Source organism: Somniosus microcephalus, unplaced genomic scaffold (assembly GCF_052327205.1).
Source record: "Somniosus microcephalus isolate GS21.2 unplaced genomic scaffold, FLI_Smic_1.0 unresolved_chr4, whole genome shotgun sequence".
NCBI classification, from domain to species: Eukaryota; Metazoa; Chordata; class Chondrichthyes; order Squaliformes; family Somniosidae; genus Somniosus; species Somniosus microcephalus.
In genome coordinates, this window is record NW_028225182.1 from 46,277,601 (window position 1) to 46,298,302 (window position 20,702).

Below are 20,702 nucleotides of genomic sequence, written 5' to 3' on the forward strand. Positions count from 1 at the left end.
AAGTTTGACAGGAAGACCTGTCAAACCTATAAATACTATAAGCCCCAAAACATCACTAAATCATCAAATAAATATAAAAAAAACACATTTTTAAAATTACTATAAATTACATGAAATAACTATTTTAAACAATAATTTAAGTTTTTGAAAAAATTAATTACATTTTCTAACGGGGCTAAAAATAAACTTACCTTTCTTTAAAGTATTTAAAAATAATAAAGCTGTGGAAAAAATGTTTTAATTTTAATTAATTCACCACTTACCATGTTAAAAGCAGGCCTGGAGACTTACCCTCCCGGAGATACCTGCAAAAAAAAAGGAAGTTACATGTGCACGCGCAGCCTCTCCGGCGCACGTGTTCGACCTCTGAAACCTTTCCTTTAGGGCAATGGAAGTTCCGGTTTCCCACGCATGCGTAGTGCATTCACGAAACCAACACTTTCATTGGGCCTACGGGTGAGTACCCAACGCGTACTCACCCGTGGAGACCCGAATTTCTGAGCCAATATATTTATCTTCACACATCTGAACCAGTCTAATTTTTTTTAAATTCATTTACAGGATGTCGGTGTCACTGGCAAGGCCAGCATTTATTGACCATTCCTAGTTGTCCTCGAGAAGATCACGATGAGCCGCCTTCTTGAACCGCTGCAGTCCGTGTGGTGATGCTGCTCCCACAGTGCTGTTAGGGAGGGAGTTCCACGATTTTGACCCAGCGACGATGAAGGAACGGCTGATATATTTCCAAGTCAGGATGGTGTGTGACTTGGAGGGGAACTTGGAGGTGGTGCTCTTGTCCTTCTAGGTGGTAGCGGCTGTGAATTTGGGAGGTTCAGTCAGCACTGTGGGAGTACCTTCACCACACGGACTGCAGCGGTTCAAGAAGAAGGCTCACCACCACCTTCTCAAGGGCAACTAGGAATGGACAATAAATGCCGGCGACGCCAACATCCCAAAAATGAATTTTAAAAATTGTAAAGTTGTGGAGGGGGCTTCTTACACTGCACACAATGATCAGTTTAAAGAACACACTTACAATTTCATTACAACGAACAGAAGACATCGGGCTGTAAATTCTACGTGATCGAAATTCTCTTTCACTCAGAACTCTAATTGTTCTTCCTTTATCTCTGTCAAACTTCAATTACCGGGTCTCTTCTGCCCAGACGTCAACGAGTGTGAGCTTGATGCTCACGGGTGCAGCCATTACTGTGGGAATAATATTGGTGGATATCACTGCTACTGCCCAATTGGATTTGTGATTCAGAGCGACAAGCGGAACTGTAAAAGTAAGTTTGGGTGCATTTTGGATTAAATAAACCAAATCCGCAATTGTTTTTCACTTCTAATTCATGGCATTGTCAATCATAACACCCCTCGCATTAACTGACAGTACCCTATGATAAAATCTCTATTATCTGGATTTGAGAAGGATTAAAAAGGATTAGTTGTCACCTCCAACTATAACTTGTTTCCCATTGCCGCACTCCTCTTTAAGGACACTGGATGAAGCTGGGATACAGTTAGATGGGCATCAGCGTAAATCGCCCTCTAGATATGTAATTTTGCAGAAGTGACTTTAAAAAAAACAATAATTCTTTTTTATGGAATGTGGCCATCGCTGGCAAGGCCCAGCATTTATTGTCCATCCCTAATTGCCCTTGAGAAGGTGGTGGTGAGCCGCCTTCTTCAACCGCTGCAGTCCGTGTGGTGAAGGTGCTCGCTCCCACAGTGCTGTTAGGGAGGGAGGTCCAGGATTTTGACCCAGCGACGATGAAGGATCGGCGATATACTTCTAAGTCAGGATGGTGTGTGACTTGGAGGGGAACTTGGAGGTGGTGGTGTTCCCATGTGCCTGCTGCCCTTGTCCTTCTAGGTGGTAGAGGTCGCGGGTTTGGGAGGTGCTGCCGAAGAAGCCTTGGCGAGTTGCTGTAGTACATCTTGTAGATGGTGCACACTGCAGCCACGGTGCGCCGGTGATGGAGGGAGTGAATGTAAAAGGTGGTGGATGGGGTGCCGATCAAGCGGGACTGCTTTGTCCTGGATGGTGTCAAACTGCTTGACACACCCCCACCTCCCCACACCCCTCTTCATCGCACCCCATCAACATATCCTTCTATTCCTTTCTCCCTCATGTGTTTATCTACTATTCGCCTCAACTACTCACTGTGGTAGCGAGTTCCACATTCTCACCACTCTCCTGAAGTCCCTATCGGATTTATTACTGAATTTACTGGCTAATGCTCCATTATCTTTTAAAATTATCTTTTAGAATCCCTACGTCAGGAGCATTGAAGCCAATTGTAACCCTGTTGGTCTTCCTGAAGTTATCCAGTTCAGCTTCACACTGACTTTTGACTTTACACAGTGAGGCAATGGCAGTGGCCTTTATTTCTTCCTTCCTTCCCTCTATCCTTCCTTTCTCACATAGATCTACTTAGCCTTCTGAGAACAATCATCTTATTAGGTCTTTCATTTCCCCTGTATCCGGACAAAGTGATTTTAAATATTCAATCATTTGTTTCCATTGCGTGGCACCGTGTTGAAATTCCCTATGATTTTAGTGTTGCGGTAAAAGTCCTAGGGGGTGATTTTGCCAGCCTTGGGGAGGCGGATTTGAAGGCGGGACTACTGGTAAAATGGCAGAATCTGGGGGACGGGTACTCATCCCACCCCGAATCCGCCTCCATGCCATCTTCCCAGGAGGTGGGTAGCCGACTTGCGCCAGGTCCTATCTCCTGAGGTGGGAAGGGGATTACAGTCACTTAACTGCTTGTTAACAGGTAGTTAACAGGCAGTTAAGAGGATTATCCCCATTTTTCCAAACATCGGGAAACCCCGCCAGGGTCACCGAGGTGAGCCGTGGGTCTGCGGGGGTCAGAGGGGTACAAAAGTGCGCTGTGGAGGTAAGTGGTGGGTGCAAGTGTGGAGCGGTAAGTGTGTGAGGTAAGTGCAAAGTGATAGAAAATGTTTGCTTACCTTTGTTTCTTCCTGCAGGCTTCAACAGTTGGGGATGCGGAGAGTCTCACATCTCACTGGCAGAGATGACAGATGGCCGCTGCATTCTCCGATGCAACAACCATCTAATTTCTGCTCACAAAAGTGGTTTGATGAGGTCTTGAATACAAGAACTCATCAAACTACAGAGACTGTCAGTATTTGACAGCTTCACAGAGCTGTCAAATGATGACAATTCATCTGTCAAAAGGTTTTGACAGATGAAACGTCACTCACTGACGTTCTCTGTAACCGGCTTCCCCTTAATTGGCCTGCTAAGCCTGCTGGGCGGGCTTAACAAGGTCAATCAAGGGAAAATAGCGCGGGTTGGCCTCAAGTCGATGGAGGCGGGACTAAAACCCGACAAGTGGGAGTCCCGCTTCCAAAAGTTCCCCATTGACAAAATTCAGCCCATAGTAAATGAGTAAATGAGTATTCTTTTGAGCAAAGCATGAAAATTCTATTTAATCGTATGAGGACTGCCTTTGCCTGTTAATCAGCACCAGCAAAACAGCTTTTAAAATTGAAAGAATGAATCATTTTAGCCAAGAGCTCTGTTGATTATATTTGGGTTTGCCTACAGAAGTGGAAACAACTTGCTCCAATCGAGTCTTACCGAAGAGCCTTCTGGAGCCTTCGTGGCTGAAATTCAATTTTAAAGACACAGTAAAGGTGACTTGTGTCCGAGGATATGAAATAGTTGAGGTGAGCATTTAACGTCGTCCTTTTATCGGGTTGATGCTGTATTCTGGGACAGCTGTGGCGCAGTGGGGAGCGCCCTCGCCTCTGAGTCAGAAGGTTGTGGGTTCACAGTCCCACTCCAGGGACTTGAGCACAAAAATCTAGACTGTCACTCCCAGTGCAGTACTGAGGGAGTGCCACACTGTTGATGAGAGGTAAGTGATCCCATGGCACTATTCCAAAGGACAGCAGGGGGAGCTTATCCTCAGTGTCCTGGGGCCAATATTTATCCCTCAATCAACATCACTAAAAAGCAGATGATCTGGTCATTATCACATTGCTGTTTGTGGGAGCTTGCTGTGCACAGATGGCTGCTGCGTTTCCTACATTTCAAATTCATTGGCTGTAAAGCGCTTTGGGACGTCCAGTGGTCGTTGAAAGGCACTGTATAAATGGAAGTGTTTCAACTGAATGGTGTTTCTCAATAATCTGATGGGGTTGTCACTAAGCTGAGACGAATGCACAGCCAGTATCCCTGATCATGTGGATCAGAAAATGAGACACATACAGTAATGGGCCAGAACTTCGGGTCTCCACAGGTGAGTACGCGCGGGGTACTCACGCGTAGGCCCAACGAAAGTGCCGGTTTTGTGCATGCACTGCGCATGCGCGGGAAACCGGAACTTCCGTTCCCTTAAAGGAAGGGGTTCACAGGTCGAACGCGTGCGCTGGAGAGGCAGCGCGTACGCCTGGATCTTCCGTTTTTTTTTCCAGGTTTCTCCGGTAGGGTAAGTCTCCAGGAGCTACACTTCTAAAAAGCAGTCACAAGGCCTTATTTTTAACAAGGTAAGTGCTGAATTAAGTAAAATTAAAACATTTTTTCCACAGGTTTATTATTTTTAAATACTTTAAAGAAAGGTGGCCTAGAAATTGGGTTGGTAGCGCCAGCGCTGAGCGCCTAAAGAGACCTAGAATTGGGGCGAAGCACTATGTTGGGGCGGACGCTATGATGATAGCGCCAACTCAGATATTGACTATACATTTAGCGCCTGCGCTAAGTGTTTGCGCGCGCCCGCGAGCGCAAGCAGCTCATGAAGTCATTTCAGTGTGCAACGCCTTTCAGGAGCGCCTGAGCGCATATTGGGTGGCGCCCGGAGCCTTAGCACCCAGCACTATTAGTGACAGTTTGAGGGAGGGCTAACAGGCCCTTCTCGGAGTAGGGGGGCGCTATTTAAAGTGGACAGCTCCACTGCAGAATCTTCTGCCACTTGGCCTGCTCATTGCGATCGCTGCTAAAGAGAGTTGGTGAGCTAATGTGGAGCGGAGTTCTGGGAATTTAGCTTTACAGTACTTGGGACCTTCAACCCTGTCCGAAGCACTTGCAGCACTACACCTAAAAGCCTTTTGACCAACTGGCATCGGAATGGGAGCTTGTTGGGAGGGCGACGGCCTCATTGCCCAACACTGTGAAGGGGCAGAGAGATGGCGGGAGAGAGGGCCGGGATTGGCCAGAAGGAGGAGGGGCAATGGAGGTCGGCCAATGCGATGGGATGCTGCGAGGGTCTTTAGGCAGCAGGTGACAAGCCTTGACATGTCGGAGGAGCAGTGTTTGGAAAGGATCCGAATCTGGAGGGACATTGTTACTGATCTGTGCCACCTGCTTGGTCAGGATCTGCAGCCGCGTGAACGCTGCAGAACCTCTCTGTCCGTGATGGCTAAACTGACTGATGGCCTCCAGTTTTATGCCAACGGATCCTTTCAGTCAGCCATTGGGGACAATGTGACTGTCACTCAGGCTGCAGTCCACTGTTGCATCCGGCAAGTGACAGATGGCCTTTATAGGCGAACGCGTCATTTCATTACCTTCCCTTGGACCCTGCACAAGCAGGCGGAGGAGGAGGAGTATGAGGAGGAGGAGGATGAGGAGGAGGAAGAGCAGGTGGAGGAGGAGGAGGAGGAGGAGGAAGATGGAAGGGCTGCTGAAAGTGGAAGGCCCATACGTCAGAGGCTCCTCTGGACTCCTGTCGACACCCCTGTGGCGGAATGATGAGAGTCTTAACTCATGCGCACTTTGGATGTTTGAGGGCCTCTGAATGCCAGCATCACTGAAAGTGGTCACATGCACCATGCCACATTGAAACTTCTGTTTATTGGTACAAAATTCTTTCATTACAGCTAAACAACGTCATGTCAGCAGAAAGCATAACTTTCAAAATAACTGTTCGGCAAAGCCGCAAAACTCAACAAACCTTCTGCAAATATAACAGCATGTGAGGGTGTCCTTGAATTTGGACAAACAAACGTCTCAGCACCTCCCTCTACAACTGGCCCCTTGAGGGAGAATGACTTCTCTTTCGCGCCTGGCCCCTTTGCTCCCTGCTGCTTCTACGTAAGTGGACCCCAGTGGCGGGCTCAAGGCTGGGGGATGCATCCTGACTGTCTGGAAGCGCAGAAGCCCCTGAGGGACGGGCTAGCCGACCTCTGGGCTTGGAGGGTGCAGACGCAGGATGCTTGCTGTGACCATGGCTGGAAGCAGTGTGGCCTGCAGGTGGTGGCAGCTGCAATGCAGGCGTCCCAGCGCTGGCATGTGCAATGGTCTCCTGCCGAGAGAGGACACCTGCACCATGGTCGGACGACACACTGGCTATCTGAGGGGAGCGGCTCGGCTCATCCGCCACAGTCGCATGCTCCACTGATTCCTGGCCTTGTACGGGAGTGGAAGGGCCCGGGGTGATCCTGTCTGATGCAGAGAGGGTGGCTGCAGTGAGAGATCGCATTGCGTCAATCTGGCTGTGGAGGAGCCCAGCAAGTGACTGCGTGGCAACAGTGAGGACCTGTGTGCCAGGTGCCAGTGCATCGGAGAAGGCCTGGACAGTTCTTCCCATTGCTTCGGACAAGGCTGGTGCCAACCGCTCCACTGCCTCGGACAAGCCCTGCACAGACCTTTCCAGGGATTGTCCGAAACCCTGAACAGTCCTTTCCATGACCGACTCAAAGCCGTGGACAGTCCTCTCCATTGTTGGGCCGAAGCCCTGGATAGTCCTGTCCATTGTTTCCCCGAACACCTGGAGAGACCTCGCCATTGCTGCCCCAAAGCCCTGCAGAGTCCACTCCATTGTTGCCCCGAAGTCCAACATACTCCTAGCCAATGAATCTATTGACTCAGGCATCTTCTCCACTGCAGCCATCAGCTCCGTGTGTCTGAGCCGTGCCTGTTTGCTCATCTCAGCCAGGCGACGGACCTCATCTGCACTCTGTGCAGCAGTCATGACGACCTGCCTTGCCCTGCGGGGAGACGGTGGCCGCACTTGCCTATCCCCCGTGCGTGGCTGCATGCCGCTTGGTCCGGCAACTGCGTCATCCTCAGAGCCCCCCCCTCCCCTCCAGGGGACTACTATCCCCAGACTGTAGATGTGTCAGCTCCCCGGATTCTGCAACGGCTGGTCCGGATTCCTCCTGGTCCTCGCCTCCGGTGGCACTGGCACTGGCAGCTTCAACGCATTGAGCCTGAGTTGGTGCTGCTTCATCTGAAAGTGGGAGGTGGAAGAGTGGCTTTAGCAAAAGGACAGCTTTGCTGAAAGGCATGCCAGATTGCGGCAAGGCTCTGACATGGCTGCACACTGAGGATGCATGCTGGCGGGGGGACCAAGTGAAAGGCAACAGGTGAAAAAGGTGAGAGTCTTACCCTCGCTGTCGGTAATGGGGTCGGCAGATGCAGTGGTCACAGGACCAGACAGACGTCCTCCAAGTATCTGGTGCACTCTCTCCTCCAGATCCGTGAGAGTGACCACTTGTGGAGGTCCGCCACCGGTTCGACACTGCTCCTTTCGAATCATCGCCAGCTTGGACTGCAGGGGAAAGAAGGGGAAGTTCTGTAACATGATGCCTTGAGATCTCATCGCATGCCCCCCATGGTGCAAGAGCCCTTACATGAGGCCTGGAGACCTCTTCGCATGCCCGCCATGGTGCAAGAGACCTTACTTAACGCCTTGAGACCTCTTCACATGCCCCCATGGTGCAAGAGCCCTTACATGAGGCCTTGAGACATCTGTCCATGTGTGTGGCCAGAAAGGGTCATGGGTGCTTGCTGACAGATGGCCATTGGGGCATCATGGCAACAGGGTGCCCGAAGTCAGCTGCAGATGGAGGGAAGCACAAGTTTGGTAAACCATCACTCACCCTAACGATCCGTGTGAGGTCGTTGAATTTCTTCCTGCACTGAACAGGGGTCCTGGTCGCCATGCTGCTGGAGTTGACCCTCACAGCAACCTCCCTCCAAGATCATCGGTAAGCCTTCTGATTCGGCCTCATGCCATTATCCGGATACAGGACCTCTCGACGGTATTCAACTGCAGCCACCAAGCGGTCCAGAGCCTAAGTGCTGAAGCACTCTGCTCTCTGTCTAACCTTCTCCATGATGAACAAGTTTGTACCGCCAGACAAGGGCGAGCGCCGAATCTGAGGCCTACAGGGCGTTAGGTGTTGATGCTCAGGCTGACTGACCCACCCCTTTAAGAGCCGGCCGGCGCCTGGAGGTCTCGTGCTTTCCCGTCATTGAGTTCACCTGCGCTGCGCCCGTCCGCGTCGATATTGAGTAGCGCCTGACCTTTTGCACCTTAAGAGCACCGTGCAACGGCTGATTTAGCGCCTGAATCCCCTCTGGGGGCGATGCAACCCAATATCGCGCCAGGCAGCGATAAGTTTCGTCTGGCTATAAACTTTGCGCATCACCAGTTCTAATGCCTCAAGCAGGGCTATACCCAATTTCTAGGCCGGTAAGTTTATTTTTAGCCCCATTAGAAACTGTAATTAATTTTTTCAAAAATTTAAATTATTGTTTAAAATAGTTATTTTATGTAATTTATGGTTATTTTAAAAATGTGATTTTAAAAAAAATTATTTGAAGTTTTAGTTATGTTTTGGGGCTGATCTCTAATTCATGGATTTGACAGGTCTTCCTGTCAAATCTATGACTAAAGATTCCCTGCTACCATTGGCTCCCCATGGCCCACGTGATACCAGGGGACGGTTTGAACTAACTGCGCCCCTGGGATATGCAAGCACTGCGTACCGGCAGTTGGAGCAGGCCCAGGATCGGAATTCCACGTGGGCCCACAGCACAACGGCCGGCGCGCTAGGTAAGTGCAGGACGGAAGCTTGCACCCGCGGGAAGCCCCCGACCCGAATTTCTGGGCCAATGTTTTCTGTACAACATGAAACTGAGCACTACAGGTCAGATAAACACAGGTTAGATACAAGCATAGCTCCCTTTGCAGTATACATGATGCTATCAAACACTGCCAGGCAGGTACAATACAACAGACACAAAGATAAATTCCCTCTGTACTGTCCATCACATCAAATACTTCCTCACTTTCCTGTGAAGTTTCTTCTTTCTGTCTTTTCAACCATTATATTTTCCTTCCTGCTATCCTTGCTCTTTGAGTGTCAGCTGTGGCTCAGTGGGTAGCACATTTGCCTTTGAGTCCAGATGCTTGTGGGTCCAAATCCCACTCCAAGGAACTTGAGCATATAAAGCGAGGCTGACACTCCCAGTGCAGTGCTAAGGAAGCGCTGCACTGTCGGAGTGTAACTTGAGCATATAAAGCTAGGCTGACACTCCCAGTGCAGTGCTGAGGGAGCGCTGCACTGTCGGAGGTGCTGTCTTCTGGATGAGACATTAAACCAAGGCCCTGTCTGCTCTCTCAAGTGGACGTAAAAGATCCCGTGGCACTATTTCGATGAAGAGTAGGGGAGTTCTTCCTGGGGCCAATATTTATCCCTCAATCAACATCACTAAAACAGATTATCTGATCATTATCACATTGCTGTTTGTTGGAGCTTACTATGTGCAAATTGGCTGCCATGTTTCCCACATTACAACAGTGACTCCACTTCATTGGCTGTAAAGCGCTTTCGGACATCCAGTGGTCATGAGAGGCGCTGTAGAGACGCAAGTCTTTCTTTCTTTCTCTTCCTCCCTCCATTTCTCCTTTTTCTTTTTCATCGATGTCAGGCCTCAGCTGGAGTATTGAGGACAATTCTGGACACCACATTTCAGGAAAGATGTAAAAGGCCTTAGAAAGGGTACAGAGGAGGTTTACCAGGGATGTCACCAGGGATGAGGGGCTTCAGTTATGAGGAGAGGTTGGAGAAGTTTGGACTGTTCTCCTTGGAACAGAGAAGGTTAAGAGGTGACCTAATAGAGGTTTTCAAGATGGTGAGAGGTTTGGCTCGATAAATAGAGAAAAATTTCCATCAGGTGAGTGAGTCGATAACCAGAGGTCACAGATTCAAAACCATTGGAAAAAGATCTGGAGGGGAGATGAGGAGAATTGTTTTCACTCAGAAAGTTGTGAGGATCTGGAACGCTGGATCTGGAAAGGCGGTGGAAGCTGATTCCATAAATCATTTTAAAGCAGAGTCGGACAGGCCCTCGAGATTGAGCAACTTACAGGGTTACGGACAGAATGCGGGGAGGGCGAGACTAAGCGTGACTGCTCTTTCAACGAGCCAGCACAGGCACGACGGGCCGAATGGCCTCCTTCTGTGCTGTAAGTTTATCTGCTTCGATGATGTTCTTTTATTTTTTTCTTCCCTTCTTTACATTTTTATTTTCCTCACCCACCCTCACAGTTCAGGAAAGCCAGTTACAAAGCAGGTCTGGGAGGAACAAGTCCAAATATGACTAAGATTGCAGAGTGGGGAGAAGTAGGCTGTATCAAAGGGAAAACGAAGTTAGCAGCAACTGCATTTGCCCATATAACATCTCAAGCTAGCCACTGAATCACAATACTAATGAGGCACAAAGGGTTAAAGAGTGCAAATATACAATAACAGCAACTTGTATTGACACAGCACCTTTAACATAGCAAAATCTCCCAAGGCGCTTCAAAGGAGCGATTATCAAACAAAATTTGACACCGAGCCACATAAAAAGGTAATGGCCCAGAAATTCTTGTCCCCACGGGTGAGTACGCACGGGGTACTCACGCGTAGGCCCAACGAAAGTGCCAGTTTCGTGCATGCACTGCGCATGCGCGGGAAACCGGAACTTCCGTTCCCCTGAAAGAAGCGGTTGAGAGGTGGAACATGTGCGCCGGAGAGGCAGTGCGTGCGCATCGAACTTACGGTTTTTTTTGCAAGTTTCTCCGGGAGGATAAGTCTCCAGGAGTTACACATATAAAAAGCAGGCGCAAGGCCTGCTTTTAACAAGGTAAGTGGTGAATTAATTAAAATTAAAACATTTTTTCCACAGATTTATTATTTTTAAATATTTAAAGAAAGTTAAGTTTATTTTTAGCCCCATTAGAAGATATAATTAATTTTTTCAAAAATTTAAATTATTGTTTAAAATAGTTATCTCATGTAATTTATAGTTATTATAAAATGTGATTTTTAAAAAAATTATTTGAAGATTTAGTGATGTTTTGCAGCTTATAGTATTTATAGGTTTGACAGCCCTTCCTGTCAAACTTATGAATGAAGCATTCCCTGCTACCATTGGCTCTCCATGGCCCACGTGATCAAAGGGGATGCATCGAACTAACTGCGCCCCTGGGATACGCAAGCACCGCGCGCCGGCAGTTGGAGTAGGCCCAGGATCGGAATCTCATGCGGGCCCACAGATCAATGGCCTGTGCGCGAGGTAAGTGCAGGTCGGGGGCTTGCACCCGCGGGAAGCCCCAGGCTCGAATTTCAGGGCCACGAGGTTAGGTGCTCAGTAAAAGAGGTAGGTTTTAAGGAGAGTCTTAAAGGACAAGAGAGAGCGAGTGAGATCGAGAGGTTTATGGAAGGAATTCCAGAGCTTAGGGCCCAGGTAGCTGAAGGCACGGCTGCCAATGGCGGAGCGATGAAAATCGGGGGTGCTCAAGAGGCCAGAATTGGAGGAGCGCAGAGATCTCGGAGGGTTGGAGGAGGTTACAGAGATAGGGAGAGGACGAGGCCGCGGATGGATTTGATAACAAGGATGAGAATCTGAATTAACATGGGTCATAAGGTGACTAATATGCGACAGATAGTTGTCGTGTAAAAATTATAACTCTGTTGTAACGTCTCTCTTAGCGCTTCAAGACAATCCCATATTTTTTTGCTGAATGTCAACAGGATGGGGCTTGGAAGACCCCCGCGTACAGATGTCAGCGTAAGTGGTATTACGCATTATTGGAACATTTTCTTTCTTAGTATTGAAATTGAATAGTGCGTAGCCGCGGTAGCATTGGAAAAATACCCGTTTAGAAATACTCTTTGCTTCCTGTCTGCCCACCCAGCTTTGTGTCGTCTGCAAACTTGGAGTTATTATATCTAGTTCAACCTTCTAGATCATTAATATATATTGTGAGTAGCTGGGGTCCTAGCACTTATCCCTGCCCTACCCCACGAGTAACTGCCTGCCACTTGGAAAAATACCCGTTTAGACATACTCTTTGCTTCCTGTCTGCCAACCAGTTGTCTATCCAAGTCATTACCTTACCCCCGATCCCATCTGCTTTAACTTTGCACACCAATCTCTTATGTGGGACCTTATCGAAAGCCTTCTGAAAGTCCAAATACACCACATCCACTGGTTCTCCCTTATCTATTCTACCAGTTACATCCTCAAAAAATTTTAACATTTCCATCTGACCTGGTACTGAAAGTGGAGACGGTTCCACAGTGTAGCTGTTATCACGTTTGCGGAACCATTTGGTTGGAACTTGCTCCTTCTGCTTGTCCAGGGGCGAGATTGCTCTCCTGTGTGAGGAAATAACAACTAAGAACAAACGAATTAGGAGCTGGAGTAGCCCATATATTGTGCAAAATGAGATATGGGTAACAGTTAACAGTTAACATGCAAAGCACAAAACCTGCTGACAAGGGTGGTGCTGTTGCTGTTTGGTGAACCGACCGCTACCTAGCAGAAGCTGTACGCCAACTCTCCAACACCTCCTCCTACCTCCACCTGGACCATGACCCCACTACCGAATATCAAGTCACCATTTGCAAGACTGTCACTGACCTCGTATGAGAAGAGATTGAGTAAATTAGGACTGCAGTCTCTTGAATTCGGAAGAATGAGAGGGGATCTCATTAAGCATGCAAAATTATTACAGGGTTTGATCGGTTGGATGCTGGGAGAATGTTTCCCTTGGCTGGGAAGTCTAGAACCAGGGGCCACAGCCTCAGGATAAAGGTTAGGCCATTCAGGACTGAGAGGAGAAGAAATTTCTTCACACAGAGGGTGGTGAATCTTTGGAATTCTCTACCCCAGAGGGCTGTGGAGGCTCAGTCATTGCGTATGTTCAAAACAGAAGTCGGTAGATTTCTGACTGGTAAGGGCATCAAGAGATATGGCAATAGGGCCGGTGAATGGAATTGAGGCAGGAGATCAGCCATGATCTCATAGAATCCCCTACAGTTGCTTAAAAATCTGTTCCATTACCTCTTTTTTCCAGTTCTGACGAAAGGTTATCGACCTGAAACGTTAACTCTGTTTCTCTCTTCGCAGAAGCTGCCTGACCTGCTGAGTATCTCCAGCATTTTCTGTTTCAATTCAGATTTCCAGCTTCTGCAGTATTTTCTCAGTTCGCATTTCTTTCATTGTGCAAAACAAGGTTATCGCTCAATTAATGACGCATTGAAAGCAACATAAAAGTTTAACAAATTAAATACCGCTCAACCTGGGAGCTCGAACCCACGTACTCTAAGATTAAGAGTCTCATGCTTTACCGACTGAGCTAGCCGGGCCTGTTAAAACTGCATTCCATTGTCGCTGATTGCAGTCAGGTACCTGATGGCTCCGGCCCGGTCACAACAGCATGTCTGAGCCGCATTTCTGCAAACTACGAAACAAGTTCTCCAGAAGCCCAAGGCTTATAAGGAACTCAAGCAGCAATAATCCCTTTCATTAACCACAGGGGTTCAGGCAATTTTCTGATCGCAAAACGCTTTAGTCCTTGTCAATATATCTTGTCTATTTCCCGGAGATTCCCGATTCTGTCTTTCTCTCTGGCTCTGTTTATTGTGTCTGTGGCCACCTGCGGGTTGATTTTGAAGGAATACCTGTGTTTGTGTCTGCTTGTTACGTTAAACAAATGAGGGCATCAGGCGCCTCTGTGCATGACACTGAGGAATCAGGAGAAGGCAGGAGGAATGAAACAGTGTTTGTGGAACGTGTGTATATAAAAACAGCGCGCTTTTGATTGTAGGACCTCGTGGCGCAACGGTAGCGCGTCTGACTCCAGATCAGAAGGCTGCGTGTTCAAATCACGTCGGGGGTCACTGTTTTTCCGGGTAATTCCAGAATTATTGTTTTCTTTGCCGTTTCACAATAACCAGACACTTGCTCCAAAGACTGTCTCACTCTTTCCCCAGTGTCAGGGAGAGAAGCGCCACAATTCCTCATTTATTTAATGTGACAAAACACAAGCACAGGTATTCGCTCAAAATCAACCTGCAGGTGGTCACACAGAATAAACAGAGCCAGAGAGACAGGCAGAATCGGGAAACACCGGCAAATAGACGAGAGATATTGACAAGGTGAGAAAGCGCTTTGCGATCAGAAAATTGCCTGAATCCCTGTGGTTAATGAAAGGGCTTTTGAAGCTTGATTTCCTGACACACCTTGGAATTCAGGTGAACCTGGTTCATGGTTTGCAGAACAAGTTAAACGCCTGGGTTAAACCAGAGGGAAGGAAATTCGACAGTTTAATGAGTTTGAAAGGAACATTTTTGACTTGTGCAGTTCGGTCAGAGAAATGCCAGTGAAAAGAAATCATTGCAGAAAGAGCGATTCTGTAGTGTCCCTTCTGTCTGAACAGTGCTTTCTCGATGCTCAATTCAGCAGAGGTTTCCGTAGTGTAGCGGTTATCACGTTCGCCTTACACGCGAAAGGTCCCCGGTTCGAGCCCGGGCGGAAACATTATCTTTCTGTGAAATAAATTTAACAGATTTCTTGTGTCAAAAGCAACGAACAATTTAAAGCAGACTCCAAAAATACACAGTGCGTAAATTCTGATAGGGTATAAATCTTCGTCAATGAATAAACTTTCACAAATTATTAACGTTAAATTACTCAACTTTCGACTGTCCCTTACTGTGAGCATTTATTTCATTCTGCAAAACAACGCTTTCGGTTAATGAATGTTGATTAAAACAATTAAACCACTAAACTGCCAGAACACACATTAAAGAGTTGATCACAATTGCTGATATTTCTTATCTTTTTTCTGGTGTTTTTTCAGCTCTTGGTCCTTTTCAGCTCCTGACTGCGGATATTCCTCTGATTAAACGTGAACAAACTGAAATATCGCACAGCCCCGGCCTCGGTTAATACCAACAGATCTAAGCCGCATTACAGCCCCGAAAACAAACCCATTAATTATTCGCTTCTTCCCAGCTCCAGAGCTCAGATTGATACTGCCCATCCCTGGAGCTGCAAGATAATAGGGACCCGGGACAAACCTCCCCATACACCGAGCACAAGCTCAGGAAAACCCCGGGGGAGATAATATCCCGGTCACTGAGCCTTCAACAGCATTGAACAAGCACCCGGACGGAAACGTTCTTCATGTGGAAGTGATGAGATGCAGAAACTAATGGAGCAAGTCAGGATGGCCGAGCGGTCTAAGGCGCTGCGTTCAGGTCGCAGTTTCCTCTGGAGGCGTGGCTTCGAATCCTACTTCTGACAGTCTTTACTTTTAATTACCAAGCGGAACTCATTTATTTTCACACCACTGTCAAGCACTTTGGGACATCCCTTAAAAGTGGGATTCAGCAGTTCACCTGCTCCATTCACATAGAAACATAGAAGATAGGAGCAGGAGTAGGCCATTCGGCCCCTCGAGCCTGCTCCGCCATTTAATGAGATCATGGCTGATCATCCACATTCAGTACCCTGTCCCTGCTTTCTCCCCATATCCCTTTATCTCTTTAGCCTTAAGAAATATATCTAACTCCTTCTTGAATATATTTAATGAATTGGCCTCAACTGCCTTCTGTGGTACAGAATTCAACAGGTTCACCACTCTCTGGGTGAAGAAATTCCTCCTCATCTCAGCCCTAAGTGGCTTACCCCTTATCCTTAGACTGTGGCCGCTGGTTCTGGATTCCCGCACCATCGGGATCATTCTTCCTGCATCTAGTGTGTCTAGTCCTGTTAGAATTTTGTAAGTTTCAATGAGATCCCCTCTCGTTCTTCTAAACTCTAGCGAATATAAGCCTAATCATCTCAATCTGTCTTCATACGTCATTCCTGCCATCCCATGTATCAGTCTGGTGAATCTTCGCTGCACTCCCACCATGGCAAGAACATCCTTCCTCAGCTAAGGTGACCAAAGCTGCTCAGAATACTCAAGGTATGGTCTCACCAAGGCCTTGTACAACTGCAGCAAGACACCCTTGCTCCTGTACTCGAAACCTCTCACTATAAAGGCCAACATTTGCCTTCTTAACCACCTGCTGCACCTGCATGCTTACCTTCAGCGATTGGTGCACACGGACACCCAGGTCTCATTGCAGTTCCCCTTTTCCCAATCTATTGACATTCTGATAATAAGCTGTCTTCCTGTTTTTGCCACCAAAGTTGATAACCTCACATTTATCCACATTACACTGCATCTGCCATGCTTCTGCTAAATCACCTAACCTGTCCATATCATAGTGGAGTTTCTCTGCATCCTCCTCACAGCACACGTGCCCACCCAGCTTTGTGTCGTCTGCAAACTTGGAGTTATTACATCTAGTACAACCTTCTAGATCATTAATATATATTGTGAGTAGCTGGGGTCCTAGCACTTGTCCCTGCCCTACCCCACTAGTAACTGCCTGCCACTTGGAAAAAGACCCGTTTAGACATACTCTTTACTTCCTGCCCGCCAACCAGCTCTCTATCCAAGTCAGTACCTTACCCCCGATCCCATGTGCTTTAACTTTGCACCGCAATCTCTTATGTGGGACCTTATCGAAAGCCTTCTGAAAGTCCAAATACACACATCCACTGGTTCCCCCTTATCTATTCTACCAGTTACATCCTCAAAAAATTTTGACATTTCCATCTGACCTGGTGCTGAAAGTGGAGACGGTTCCACAGTGTAGCAGTTACCACGTTTGCGGAATCATTTTGCTGGAAATTGCTCCTTCTGCTTGTCCAGGGGCGAGATTGCTCTCCTGTGTGAGGAAATAACAACTAAGAACAAAAGAATTGGAGCTGGAGTAGCCCATATATTGTGTAAAATGAGATATGGGTAACAGTTAACATGCAAAGCACAAAACCTGCTGACAAGGGTGGTGCTGTTGCTGTTTGGCGAACCGACCTCTGCCTAGCGGAAGCTGTACGCCAACTCTCCAACACCTCCTCCTACCTCCGCCTGGATCATGATCCCACTACCGAATATCAAGTCACCATTTGCAAGACTGTCACTGACCTCGTATGAGAAGAGATTGTGTAAACTAGGCCTGCAATCTCTTGAATTCGGAAGAATGAGAGGGAATCTCATTAAGCATGCAAAATTATTACAGGGTTTGATCGGTTGGATGCTGGGAGAAAGTTTCCCTTGGCTGGGCAGTCTAGAACCAGGGGCCACAGCCTCAGGATAAAGGTTAGGCCATTCAGGACTGAGAGGAGAAGAAATTTCTGCACACAGAGGGTGGTGAATATTTTGAATTCTCTACTCCAGAGGGCTGTGGAGGCTCAGTCATTGGGTATGTTCAAAACAGAAGTCGGTAGATTTCTGACTGGTAAGGGCATCAAGGGATATGGCGATGGGGCCGGTGAATGGAATTGAGGCAGGAGATCAGCCATGATCTCATAGAATCCCCTACACTTGCTTAAAAATCTGTTCAATTACCTCTTTCTTCCAGTTCTGACGAAAGGTTATCGACCTGAAACGTTAACTCTGTTTGTCTCTTCGCAGAAGCGGCCTGACCTGCTGAGTATCTCCAGCATTTTCTGTTTCAATTCAGATTCCCAGCATCTGCAGTATTTTCTCAGTTCGCATTTCTTTCATTGTGCAAAACAAGGTTATCGCTCAATTAATGACGCTTTGAAAGCAACATATAAGTTTAACAAAGTAAATACCGCCCAACGTGGGGCTCGAACCCCCAACCTGGAAATTAAGAGTCTCACCGCTTTATCGACTGAGCTAGCCGAGCCAGTTGGAGCTACATTTCATTGTCGCTGATTGCAGTCAGGTGCCTGGTGGCTCCGGCCCGGTCACAACAGCATGTCTGAGCCGCGTTTCTGCAAACTACGAAACAAGTTCTCCAGAAGCCCAAGGCGTATCAGGAACTCAAGCAGCAAAATCCCTTTCATTAACCACAGGGGTTCAGGCAATTTTCTGATCGCAAAGCGCTTTAGTCCTTGTCAATATCTCTTGTCTATTTCCCGGAGATTCCCGATTCTGTCTTTCTCTCTGGCTCTGTTTATTGTGTCTGTGCCCACCTGCCGGTTGATTTTGAAGGAATACCTGTGTTTGCTTGTTACGATTGCATAGTTACGGTGGCATCGTGGTTAGAACTGTTGCCTCACAGCGCAAGGGTCGCGGGTTCGAATCCGGTCTCGGGCGACTGTCTGTTTGCACATTCTCCCCGTGTTTGCGTGGGTTTCCTCCGGGTGCTCCGGTTTCCTCCCACAGTCCAAAGATGTGTGGGTTGGGTTGATTGGCTATCATAAATTGATCCTTAGTGTTAGGGGGATTAAATACGTGGGGTTACGGGGATAGGGTGGGATATGTGTCGGTGCAGGCTCGATGGGCCGAAATGGCCTCTATCTGCTCTGTGGGATTTCTGTGAAATGAGGGCATCAGGCGCTTCTGTGCATGACACTGAGGAATCAGGAGAAGGCAGGAGGAATGAAACAGTGTTTGTGGAACGTGTGTATATAAAAACAGCGCGATTTAGATTGTTGGAGCTCGTGGCGCAACGGTAGCGCGTCTGACTCCCAGATCAGAAGGCTGCGTGTTCAAATCACGTCGGGGTCACTGTTTTTCCGGGTAATTCCAGAATTATTGTTTTCTTTGCCGTTTCACAATAACCAGACACTTGCTCCAAAGACTGTCTCACTCTTTCCCCAGTGTCAGGGAGAGAAGCGCCACAATTCCTCATGTATTTAATGTGACAAGACACAAGCACAGGTATTCGCTCAAAATCAACCTGCAGGTGTTCACATAGAATAAACAGAGCCAGAGAGACATGCAGAATCGGGAAACACCGGCAAATAGACGAGAGATATTGACAAGGTGAGAAAGCGCTTTGCGATCAGAAAATTGCCTGAATCCCTGTGGTTAATGAAAGGGCTTTTGATGCTTGATTTCCTTACACACCTTGGAATTAAGGAGAACCTGGTTCGTGGTTTAGCCTGGGGCCGAGCCACTAGGCGCCTGGCTGCAATCAAAGACAAGAACGTATCAGCTTCTCCAGCCCGGCTAGCTCAGTCGGTCGGCACTCTTAATTGTAGGGTCGTGGGTTCGAGCCCCGTGTTGGGAGAATGATTTTTGTTCAACTTTTATGTTGCTTTCACGGAAAAGCATAATTAATTAACCGATAAAATTCTTTTGCACAATGAAAGAAATGACAACTGAGCGAGAGTCGATACTTCAATCACTTTATTTGTGCTTTGCATGTTAACTGTTACCCATATCTCATTTTACACACTGTGCTTTAGGAGTCTGGGTTAAAGTGCTCATTGCTGATGACACCAGGAATCTGGGACAGCATTTGTCATATTGCAGAGGAAAATAGAATCAGCAGTGAACATCAAACCGCATGGTGCTGATTTTCAGCTTCTACGCAGCTCGAATTGGAATAAAGTGATATAATTTTAACAGTGAAGATTTGGAAGTAAGTGTTCCTCGTATTTGTGCTTTTAATTAAAGTTTGTGGCGTCTGACTCCCGTTCATGTCACTGAATAAGAAAGGAGGGGCTTCTCGTTGCCCAGACTGCCCTGCGCCTGGTGTTTGTGAGCTCATCCTTTATATTGAGCGGTTTCTCGTTCTTTAACCGGTGTCAGCTTTCGATCAGCGGTTACTTCACAGCACCAACTGTTTTGTAAGTTCGAACTCTGTCTCACCGAGGGCGCAATCTGGGCTTATTATTGTCATTTTCAATCCCCTTCTTCAACACCGAAACACATTACAGCAGTGATTTTAATTTAGTTGTGTGACATTTTTCGAGGGCATCATTGAATGATTCAATAACTTATTCCTATCAGCGCTGCGAGATGGGTTCGATTCGCGGTTAGGGAAGAAATTTTGATATCACCGTTTTTTATTCATGAATGCGATGTAACTTTATTAAATTAATTACATGCATCTAATGTGAATAAATAAGAACTGCTTTAATCACCATTAATTAACCGGTAACTTTATTTTGCAGAATGAAAGACATGATAATATGGTTACTGAGGGACAGTCGAAACTTCATTCATTTATTTTGCTCTTTGCATCTCCTGAACTGTTAACCCATATCTCATTTTACACATTGCATTTTATGAGAATGGTTTAAAATGTTCATTGCTTGAGAGAGCAGAGATCTGGGGCAACATTTGTTAAATTTAACGGGACCGGCTATTTCACAGAAAAAAAACCTATTCTCTCACATGATGTTTTCAGACCACACACTGACTGATCTTTGCTCGGCCCCAAGTGGATGATCTGACACTTGCCCGCGTTGAACTCCATTAATCACTGGTCAGGGGAGATTTAATAGAGGTGATCAAAATTATGGGGGAAACAGTTTCCACTGGCAGGAGTGTCAGCAGGGCTATGGGGGAAGAGCAGCGGAGTGGGACTGATTGGATAGCTCTTTCAAAGATGCAACATCAATTGCTCATTTTAACCTGCGATTGATAGATTTTAGTTAACCAACGGTATTAAGGGATCATTGAAGTCTGTGAGACACTTCATAATTGTTTCTATTATCATTAATCAACCCACAACATTTTGTTGCGCACTGCAGGAATTGCTAACATGTATACCGGATGACAGACAAACTTTAATAGCATTTTATAGAATCATAGAAAATTGCCTGAACTCCTGTGGTTAATGAA

At 47.1% G+C, this 20,702-nt stretch overlaps 4 non-coding genes across 4 annotated transcripts; all 4 read left to right on the plus strand.

The window, feature by feature from the left end:
- The first annotated feature begins 13,865 nt into the window (after nt 1–13,865).
- Nucleotides 13,866–13,938, plus strand: trnaw-cca (transfer RNA tryptophan (anticodon CCA)). Its single transcript has one exon. It is a non-coding gene; the product is annotated as a tRNA-Trp (tRNA).
- A 567-nt stretch (nt 13,939–14,505) lies between these two features.
- trnav-uac (transfer RNA valine (anticodon UAC)) lies at nt 14,506–14,578 on the plus strand. Its single transcript has one exon. It is a non-coding gene; the product is annotated as a tRNA-Val (tRNA).
- A 685-nt stretch (nt 14,579–15,263) lies between these two features.
- On the plus strand, nt 15,264–15,346 carry trnal-cag (transfer RNA leucine (anticodon CAG)). Its single transcript has one exon. It is a non-coding gene; the product is annotated as a tRNA-Leu (tRNA).
- A 3,216-nt stretch (nt 15,347–18,562) lies between these two features.
- On the plus strand, nt 18,563–18,635 carry trnag-ccc (transfer RNA glycine (anticodon CCC)). Its single transcript has one exon. It is a non-coding gene; the product is annotated as a tRNA-Gly (tRNA).
- Nucleotides 18,636–20,702: the final 2,067 nt, after the last annotated feature.